At 36.0% G+C, this 10,683-nt stretch overlaps 1 long non-coding RNA gene across 2 annotated transcripts; it reads right to left on the reverse strand.

The window, feature by feature from the left end:
• Positions 1 to 68: 68 nt before the first annotated feature.
• LOC308199730 lies at positions 69 to 8,352 on the reverse strand. 2 transcript variants are annotated; one of them, XR_013954897.1, is made up of 4 exons: positions 8,174 to 8,352; positions 3,696 to 3,790; positions 3,093 to 3,227; positions 69 to 1,414 (listed from the first exon to the last, which is right to left on the reverse strand). It is a non-coding gene; the product is annotated as an uncharacterized lncRNA (long non-coding RNA). The 2 variants fall into 2 exon arrangements; XR_013954898.1 differs by having other exon boundaries at positions 3,093 to 3,239.
• Between the last annotated feature and the right edge of the window lie 2,331 nt (positions 8,353 to 10,683).

Raw genomic sequence — 10,683 nt, forward strand, 5'->3', positions numbered from 1 at the left:
CAGCATGTTGTTTCTGAAAATATACTCAGTAGTTTTAATGAGTTGCGTTTGTTGGTGTTTCCAATGTATAAATCTTCTTTTCCCCTTATTATTGAGTATTACCTTTCTACTCTGGTAGTTGCAAAAATACCTGAAGTTTTGTGATACACAGGCTTTGTCAGAATTATTGACTTAAGAAGTTCCTCTCTCCTTTACGTTACATCGTATTCAACTCCCAAGGTAAGTTGATGGATATACTGTATATAGATCTGATCCAATTTATTTCAAGAATGGATATCGGTTGGAAGAAAGGATAGATATTCTCTCTCTCTTTTTAGGAATTATCTAATGTGATCAAACTCTATGCCTATGTTAAGACTTATGCTGATGGATACCTCTTAGAAGGAATTATATCAGAATTCTGCACCCAATATAAAGTGACTGGATTTAATAAGCTGGGAGGTTCTATGTTCCTTATATGTATTTTTTTAATTATGTTTTCTAGGGCTTTTTACTCTGGGCTACTTGATTATATTGATAGTAAGAATAATCCCCCTGTCATTGCTTTGATATACCCAACAGCCAAGTAAGTCTCTTCCATCTATTTCTACTCATCGCCAAGGACCCTGTAGTCAAGCTGACTGCCAAGGTATAATTAATTTATACTTTATACCCTAAGGAGAAGCAGCTGAATGTTCATCAGCTTGTACATTCTAACACTTCAATGCCTTACTAGCAGGGATCTTATTAGTGTTTATTTGAATACCCATAATAAACAAACTTGTATCCTTTGCCCTTCATTTCCTTCTAGAATGTAATAAATCAAATTCAGGCACTAATCATATTACATCCACTTATTATTATGGTAATTCTTACTAATAAAGGACCTGACCTTGCTGCTCCCACTGCTGTTAGTTGGGAGGGGAGATGGTCACCAACTGAGATTGTAGAATCAAATACCAAACATAATGTCTGAGTAGAAAGAATTGGCTGTGATTTCAAAAGAAAATCTCAAGCTGGCTTGTCAACTACTATATATTTTAAAGTATTTCGTGACGCAGAATTTCTGCATGGGACAACAGAAGCTGTACAATTCTTAGTCCAGCTCATAAAAACACTTAGATGTTGTCTTGGCAGCCTGAACTTTAGCTCCTCATCTGAGAGCTTCAATCTTCACTGTCAGAGAATGCTCAAAGCCATGAGCTCCTATTCTAATTAACAAGAATGTTTTTCCATTATTTGTTTAGCAGTTTAATGAAAACATAAGTTTTTAAGTAGTTTTAATTTTGATTGAACAGATTTTTCTCCCCCAAACCAGTGAATATTGGTACAATTTTCATCTTGAGATTTTTATTCATTTTATTCCCTTCTAATCCGGCATTTCAGTTTCTCTTCCAGTTCTAAACTGAGCTGTCATAAAGGTAGCCTGTAGTATCTAGGAAGAGCAGAGAAAGAAAGAAAGAAAAAAAAAAAATCAGATTTCTATACTCTTTTATCTCCTTAACTTACAAGGAAAGCTCAGTCTGCTCCAGAACTTCAACAGGGAGAAAATATGACTATAAAACAGCACACGAAAAGAAAGAAAATAGCAAATAGCTATTAAATGTATTATTTTGTTGGATTAACATATGCATAAAGTAGTAACGATTCTTGAATTACATATATAATCCTTTATATTCCACCAGAAATGTTCAGTAGCTGAGTGCCACTAAACAGCGGCAAGGTTGTGAAGGAGCTACAGAAATCCCTAGTCCAAAGTCTGGGTGCAACAAGTGTCAGCTCTGAATGTCTTGAAAATGTATATCCATAATGTGAGATAGGCAATTATCCTCTTTGAGGCCAAAGTCACATGGACCCCATCAAAATAAGTGATTCAGTGGCTTGGCATGTATGCAAAATACTGTCAGCTTGTTTGTGAGAGTATTCTATACAGTTTATTTGCAACACCATTATAAACTAATTGGAATTAGTAAACGAACAGCAGATTATAGAATTCCACTTTATCCATGAATGAGAGAATTAGCAGCGACTCATAAAGTGGAAGGGTAGATGCATGGATTGTAGCACAGCCCCTGCAATATGGGATGTTCCGCAAGCCATTGCTGTCAGGATATAGCAACTTGGCAGACACCCTATGGATGGAATTGAGGACTTCAGCAATGTCCAGCTCCTTCTGTGTCTTCCTCTCTCTCTTGCTTTAGTTTCATCCTCTGAAAATCTGTACATCTTGTAAAAACGGGTATGGTGATGTACCCTGCAGCCCAATGCACACAGGTAAGTGCACGGGCAAGTTGTTCTGATCCAGAGAGAACATTGCAGCTGTGCTGAGGCAGCATGATCAACACAGCAAGGTAAAGGAAGCCCCATGCTCCTCCTGAAGGACTGCCTGGGAGTGCTGTTTGCCTTGAACATCTGACTGACTTGTCCCTTCCTAGTCACGCTTGCAAATGACAGTGCCTAAGAGCCCTAATTCCCCTTTCAAGAGGACATCAGCTGAAGTCAATAGCAGAAACTTGGTATTTATTTGTCCCAATGGAATATGTTATTTACTTACTTTCTCTTGTGATTATCAGAGAAACTTTTTTTTTTTTTTAATAATTAATAATGCTTGGCATGTTTTGCTGAACATTTTATTGCATATATTTTTAGAACTTAATTTAATTCAATATCACATTAGGAATACAGATATATATTAAATCCCCAAGTCATGTTTCTTTTTTTTTTTTCCTCTTCACATGCATTTAGTAAAAGAAACATTTCCAAAATTCCCATCTGTTCTGCATGTAAATTCAGCTAATTATACACTGATTGACAAGGCTATAAAAGGACATTTTTGTGAGATGATAGGTTTAGCGGCCTGCTGCACTAAAAATTAACATGCGTAGGCATTCTGCAATTTTCCCATGGAAACTGTATGTAGGAGTCAAGGAGATACAAATACATACAACAACATGTGCTCTGCCTATCACCCAGGTAGCATGCTAAAGGGTTTGAGATTGTTTGCAAGTATTCACCCATACTAGCGCAAATGCGCACCTTGGGAGGGATCGGTAATCCAGTATTAGTATTTCAGAGTTTCAACAGAAACAGAAATCAGCCTTGCCACCCCTTACCTGCATCATCAGGTTATAATTCTTCAGAATTCTGTTGTTGGCTTGAGTGAAAGATGGAGACAGCCCAGAGTGCTGTGGATGGGTGCACAGGCATGTACGAGATGGTCAGAGCAGATGAGCTGAATTCTGTGAAATCTGGAAGCCCAGCTGGGAATGTTAAAACAGCAGGAAGATCTCTGTCTTTTGAGACAACATGGAAAAGCTAGAGTTTCCACCCCCCCCCCCCCCCAAAAAAAAATAAACAAACAAAAAAACAAACCCTAAAACGTGCCTGGTGCTTTGTTCTCTTAAAAATACATATACAGTGGTAGTGATAGTAAGATAAAGTACAAAGCTGGAAAATACCGTAGTACCTAGAGAAATATTGTCCTTTATTCCAACATATAATTCCATTGATAGTGATCATATCTTATCCAATAGGACTACAGATTTAGCAGTCAAGCACCTTGCATGTACTGAAGCAGAGTACTTTTGGCTGAAATAATAAATTTTGGGTATGAGCAAATGTCCTGGAATTGAACTTTTAATACTTGACTTCCATCTGAATATAGCTTCAGTGCTGGCTTAGCCACTTACTCGGTTACTTGATAATAAACCACATACCTTTTAAAATAATGCCTTTATTATATTTCTTTGTCCTTTCAGTCTGCCCCTTGTCTCTCTTTTTGGATTTGGTGTCCACGTAGACCACTTTCACTCTAGGCAAGGACAAGAGAGCCTGAATTAGAATAGAACTGTCTGGGGTATTAAACCTGAAACAGCCTGTTCTAGAACAGCAGGGGTGTTGACGAGAGAATCTGGGAGACACATTACCCGAAATTTTTGAGAGAAATGGAAGGAAACTGAATGCAAGAAAGGTCAAACAGGAATCAGACAATCTCTTGCCTGTATTCTTAACAAGGGTAATTAAGCATTGGAACAGATTACTAATGGATGTGGTTCATGCAACATCAATGAGACTCCTTAAGATTGAATCTCTTTCTAAAATGTATGATCTAATTTCAGCATGAGTTATTGGGATAGATGAAGGAATTGGAAATAAAATCCCACTCTGTGGCACGTAGGAAATGGTTGCAGTGCTTCTGATGGACCTAAAATTTCTGTTTCTGGAAAAATCCATTAGAAAGAAGTATAAATGTGAAAGGATAATAAAATAATGTTAGAAAATGAACACATTGCTTATGAAAGCTTTAATTATACCCACGATAAAAGAATGCCATAAAATGTTCACTTTTGTCTGCTCCTTTTGAGCTGTTGGGACAGGAGGAAGGGCTAATCCTTAGAGGCAGCACATTTAGGAGCAGCAAGGGCATTAGCAAGTTAGCATCTTGCAGAAAGTGCCCCGATCTCACTGGGAAGAGGACGCAGGTAAGATATTTTGCATACAAAACATAATTCAGTACTCACAGAGCTACATTCACGAGCTGCTGCCCTCATTAAAATTTGAAAGTACGCATGATTTACACATCTTGCAATGCCTGTAGTCCCATAAATCTTTTTTGATAATGTTTTAGCCTAGCCCACAGATTAATACTAGTTTAGGGGAGGCTTATTTTTTGAAGATTATACAAAAAGAGATTCTGATATATTTTGATATTTTCTGCTTTGGACACAGTGCGAAAATAATGCTCATCAATCATATCAACAAGGTGTCCCAAAGTTTGCACTGATGCAGCATTATTCTGTGGCTAAGCATCTGAGCAGCAAATCGCATCTTTTGTTTTATTCTTCCTTCCTTTCCCCACCCTGTTAAAAATAATAATAATTATTTTTTTAATAGCCCCTTTTCCTTCAATGTAATTCAGGAGCATAATTTCGTCCTTCCAGTAGCAGCCCTAATGGGAAAATCTGAAGATTGAGATGGTATGTTTTAGCAAATGAAGTACCTTTTTATGAATCAAATGGTTCATCCCTCAGCAGGCGACAACTGAAAACTCTGCTCCAGATGGAGAATGTCAAGCTCCTCATTTTGTAATTAATCTAAAACAAACTTCTAGCTAATTTAATGAGTCATAGTTCAGAGAACAATGTCAATAAGACCAAAACATTGGCTAGGATCTGTGGGGAACCTTAAATCAGAGAAAACTAATACTATTAGCACCTCGATAGCACTTCTACAGAGAAGATCAACAGTAACAACTGCTGGAAGTCAATTCAAAGCTCCTATTAGCTTCTCTGATCTCATGATTAACGTGACAGTACATTTTGCTTTCTGCCTACAAATGTGGGTAACATTGTGTTTGCAATTCTACATGAAAACACTTCTCAGAGACCACATGCGGTGACATAAAGAAGACTCCAAAGGACTGCGGTGCACTGAGAAGGGGGAAAAATTATGAAATATTTGCAAATATTGAAACCAATAGGAAAGGTATAATTAATTTTCAAAAGAGGTAATCTAAAGACTGATATTGAGTGCTGAAAGGAGCAACGCAAACATTTGCATAAACAACTGCTGCCCTATTGAACTATTGTCCATGTTCAGTATATAGACTTACTTCTATCAGCTTGTACATTCTAGCTGCCGTATTCCATGTAGCACATAAAATAGACTTTAACCAAGAAGGAGACTCCAAGCACCTCTCCACAGTGGAAACAACTACTGTTTCAGTGCTGTTATGGCTGCAGCAGACAAAACCTGTGCATGAAGAAATGATTGGCACAAACAATAGCTGTCTCTTTAGCGACTGTCACTTCAATTTGTTAGTAGCAATTCACGCCGGTTTGGTGATAGTGATTTACAGTAACTTCCCCCTTCACAACTGAATACATCTGTAAAACGATTCCATGACAAATAAAGCGTAATGGTTATTTTTTATGGGAAGCTTGTTAGAATGTTGAACCATCCTACCATCAAAGAAGCATACAAAGTATAGAGCACAGTCAAACCGCACATTAGAGGGAAAGTACAAAGTATGTAACAAAACTGTCAAAGAGAATGCTAGACACTGGGGACTGAGAAAGGAGAGACAGAGATGGATTCTTTTCCCAATGTCTTTTCTCCCTAATATTTTATTTTATTTTACCCACTTAAAGAATTAAGGGAGGTTCAGTCCTCCTTTGCTGGGTAAGTTTTCCTTCTGGAAGGACAGAATGCTTCCTGAGAAAGCTTGGGTGGGAAGGGGCTGAGGGAGCCACGAGTCCCACACCCCACACAACATAGGACTGACTCCAACATCAGGCCAAGTTGCTCATCACCTTATTGAAGGAGGGGATGGAGATCATGAAGACAGGCTCTTGTGTCCATCACCTCTTGTCCTTTCAGGTCCTAGAAGTGAATGCAATGGTCCAGATGGGGTCTCATGACTCTACATAGAGGGGAATATTTTCATCCCTTGACCTACTGCCCGTGAGCTTGCACTAGGTGTGAACGGATGCTCGGGAACCCAGTAATGGCTGTGTGCAGAGACACATAGGAGAAGAGGACCTTTCTGCCAGTGCATGTTTCTGCTTTCCAGCAAACAGAAATGTAGGAGCTTTCCGTTCCTTTCCAGGAAATTGCACTTCCTAGTTCCATGGCATTGTTCCAGTGCTCTTTATGTTTGTTTAGAAGATTTCAGGGAACTACATTTTTTTTAAGTCTCATGGTGTTAACGCTATGAAAACATGTAATATGTATGAAAGCAATAAATGGAGGGTATTTCAAAATAATAAAACTTCTGTGCAAACTTTGTTTTAGTTTGGCTTCCTTATAACAAGGGGTACAAAATTGTTGTTTTTTTTTTCTTTTAATTTCGATCAGAACCATTAGTAAACACTGTTTAGTCACCAGGAGGCTAAATTAATTTAAATCAATATCTAATTAGGTTCCCTAATGTATTACCTTTCACTTCGGAAATTTAAGAAATCTAAGCAATTAAGTTTGTGCACTGATACCCTACTGTTTTCTTTTTGTTTCTGCTTGACTAAATTTTGCATGTAATTGATCATTTCTGGACCCCAGTATCATATTGATTTCTCTAGCCACTTGCTCTACATGTGTACTTTTAAGGAATGAAATAATTATGTTTTAGAGTAGAGAAATCTTTCATGTTAACTTTCATTTTTCCAGAAAGTGAAACATAATATTAAAGGGTATGAAGCATGAAATTATTAAATGACAAGGCAATGCAAAGGCGTGTTTTCCTCTTACTTGTACCTTGAAGTTAATTTGATTACAAGCAGAAATTGCTTCCATGAAAAAGAGTATTTTTAATGCATAGAAATCCCTATTCATAGGCAAAACAGAATATTTTAGGAATTTCTTACTGTGGTGGGGTCACTGTATGTCACTTTATGTAGTACTCCATTTGATACAAAATACTTAATGCAAGCTCTCTTTTTAAAAGAGAAAATAAAAATAATTTAAATGAATTTAAAAATAATTTAAAAGTTTACATAATTTTTCTTACAAGAAGGATTGAAGTAGTATATATGAGCAAAATTAATTCCCCCCTCTAGTATCTGATAAATTAATTTATTAGTGTACAGCACCAAAATCCGCCTCTCCACCTCACTGTGATCACAATTCAGGGAAATTTTAAATATTAAACATATATATATAAAAAAAAGAACTAGAACATTATAGTCTTATTTCTGTGTGTGTGTCTATTCCTTTGTACTTGGCTCACAATCTGAGCAATATCCTTATTTACCATAAAGAAAAAAAAGATTCTCAGCATGGTACTGTTTATGAATTATAACTGTACCATGAAAAATGAAAGCATTATTTTTTTTTGAAGTGTATGAAAAAATCAGCAACCATTTTGGGAAGAACAAAAAATATTGATATGTGTTTGCTGGTCTGGTTTCTTTATATAAATGATTTATTTATATATGTGTGTATGTATGCAAATCCTTGACATTTAAATGCCCTGTAAGCAATATAATTTAGAGTAAGTAATAGAAGCCCTATAGCTACCAAAGAAACTTACTCTGTTGAAACTGATATTTTCATTGCAGAAGGCTCGAGGTTTAGGGATTCTTTTAAATGTTTTAATCTTTTTATATTAAAAATTGAATAAAATGCGCACTAATTTAAATAGATTTGCCAAACAAAATGGTTTACCAAAACATTGCAAACATTTTGCCACAAAACTCACCATCCTTGCAGAAAACAAGCTTCACTTTGGTATAATGGCAACAGCAAACTGTCTGTAATTAGTGAATATATATATATATGTATATATATATTTATAATGGCTATCAGCTATTTATATCTTACTAAAACAGCCTGAAGAATAAAATAAAATAAAATAAAATAAAATAAAATAAAATAAAATAAAATAAAATAAAATAAAATAAAATAAAATAAAATAAAATAAAATAAAATAAAATAAAATAAAATAAAATAGCAGAAATATCTTCAAAATCATCCAGTGAGTAAAATGAACCCTTGAGTAGAGCTGCCATCAGTCTAATGCTATCTCAGGCCTAATTTACAGACTTAAGTGCCTTAAGCTGTGTATAGATCTTGTGCTGGCTCCTTTCACTGGCCTGAATCTCTGCTAATGAGAAGTACAAGGTGTTTAGGCACAAGCTCAAGAAAATACTCAGGCATGCACATAAGTCCTGGAAATGTCCACACTAAAATTTATATGGGCTAAAATATATCTTCTTGAAACAGGATTTTTTTCCTGCATTTTTAAAAGTATTATTATTATTATTATTCATTTTATTTACTTATTTATTTATTATTTGCTCATATCCCAAGCACTGTTAAAACCAGAGGTGAAAATCTGTTCTGAGGGAATTCAAACCTTCATGACTTTCACCCGAGATAAACTAGTGATGAACTCAATAATTTAGTCCCCAAATTCTGAAAATTAAGTGATCGTATATAACTAATAATTATCTTACGGCAAGCAATAACATAAAATGGTCATGTTCTTCTGCACTTTAAATGTATTTTTGTATTGGACATAATATTCAGTGTTTATGTTGGACAGATTTATCTTCTGTTAGTCATCAGATACTTTTTCTAAATGATGCTGATATGGAGATTGTATATTATGAAGAATTAGTATTATTTGATTTTATTTTCATCCTTGACAGGAAAAGTGGTTTGCTATATAATAGGACAGTTCCTGGTTTAGAGTAAACAGCTCAGAAGGCATTTGTAGTTATTCCAGTGCTAGTAACCTGAAACTGTCTAGAACCTGGAAATCCTACTCGCACAGAGACATGAAAACTTTAACAAATAGTCTGCTTTTTTTTTTTTTTGTACTCATTTATTATAATAATATTAGTAATAGAAAAAAAAAGTACTTGCTGAATGTTTCTGGATAGATATTTGTCATTGATGTCAGTATAAAAAATGGTAGATTCTTTTTTTTCCCCCTAAGACTTGTGAACAGCTTTCTGAGCTGTCTAAAATAAAGTTCCATCAGAGATGACATTTTAAAGATACTACCCAATAAGTAAGATTATTGTGCCTGTTTTCAAAGCAGACTAAGCTTATTCTTAGAAACAACAGGCCAATAATTGTGGCTGCTCTTGACATTAATTAAGCAATGCTATATGAAGCTTTGATTTTTGTAATCTTTTATGCATATGAATAGTCCGAAGTTCAATGCAGTCTAATGATTAGGACCCACTTGAAGCGTTTGATTTTGCAAGATGCTGTTTTGCGCTACAGCTTTCAGTTCCCTTTGACTCACAAGTGGCTGGAACGTTACAAATTGCAAGTACGAGTACAGCTAAAAATGGCTAGAGAAGTAAATAGATAAAAACACACAGGAGTATTTGGACACTCACTCCTGCTATCACAACTCTGTGCACACAATAGCAACACTTCACTTTAAGCACTGGAGGGAAAACCATAGGGGTTTCCAAGGAACTAGTGCTTTTTTAAAATTTGCGGAGTTGTAGGATACAAGTGCAGACCTTCTGACATGGTTTTCCCATGCTCAGTGCCCAGCTCTTGTGGGTATTTGGCCCCAGCACCTGCTTCCACAGACGTCCCCAGTTCTGTACTTTGTTCCAGTATGGTGTGGCTCAGCCACACAGGGCAAGGGGCTGTGAAACACCCCTGGAAGAGCATTGACGCACACACAGGTACTCACTGAGTGCTGGTAAGAAAAAAAAAAAAAAGAAAAAAAAAAGAAGGGAAAGTATGCTATTTATCAATTCTATATATCACTGTTTCATTTTTTTTTGGCTTGGTCTAGACAAGGAAGTTTGGAAGTATGTTTTAATGGAAATCTGCAGCACAAGCTTATCCTACGAACGTATTTTTAATAAGGGCATGCTACAGTAAGCTGAATCAAATGAAAGCAACATTTTTTTTTGGGTCTCATACACTTCAAGAGAAAAGGCAGATTTCTCCTCAACACTAATGAATGAATCTTTTCCAGCCTCTTTGTATTTTCAAACGGCCTACTGTAAGACAAATAAAAAAGCACTGCCACTAGATATGTCTTCTAAGAAATACTGCAAGAATTTTCTGGTCTGTACGAATTTGGAAGAGCAAGACAGAGACAAAGCTCCTGTCGGGGCTGTGGGGACACCAAGTTAGGAGTTGTAGATCATCTGAATGGTCTCAATTCTCAGTTAGGTTTGTTTATTAGTTTTTTAAGTTTAACGAAAAAAATGTTTAGACATCCCATTATGA

Source organism: Anser brachyrhynchus (genome assembly GCF_964034855.1).
Source record: "Anser brachyrhynchus genome assembly, chromosome: 9".
NCBI lineage: Eukaryota > Metazoa > Chordata > Aves > Anseriformes > Anatidae > Anser > Anser brachyrhynchus.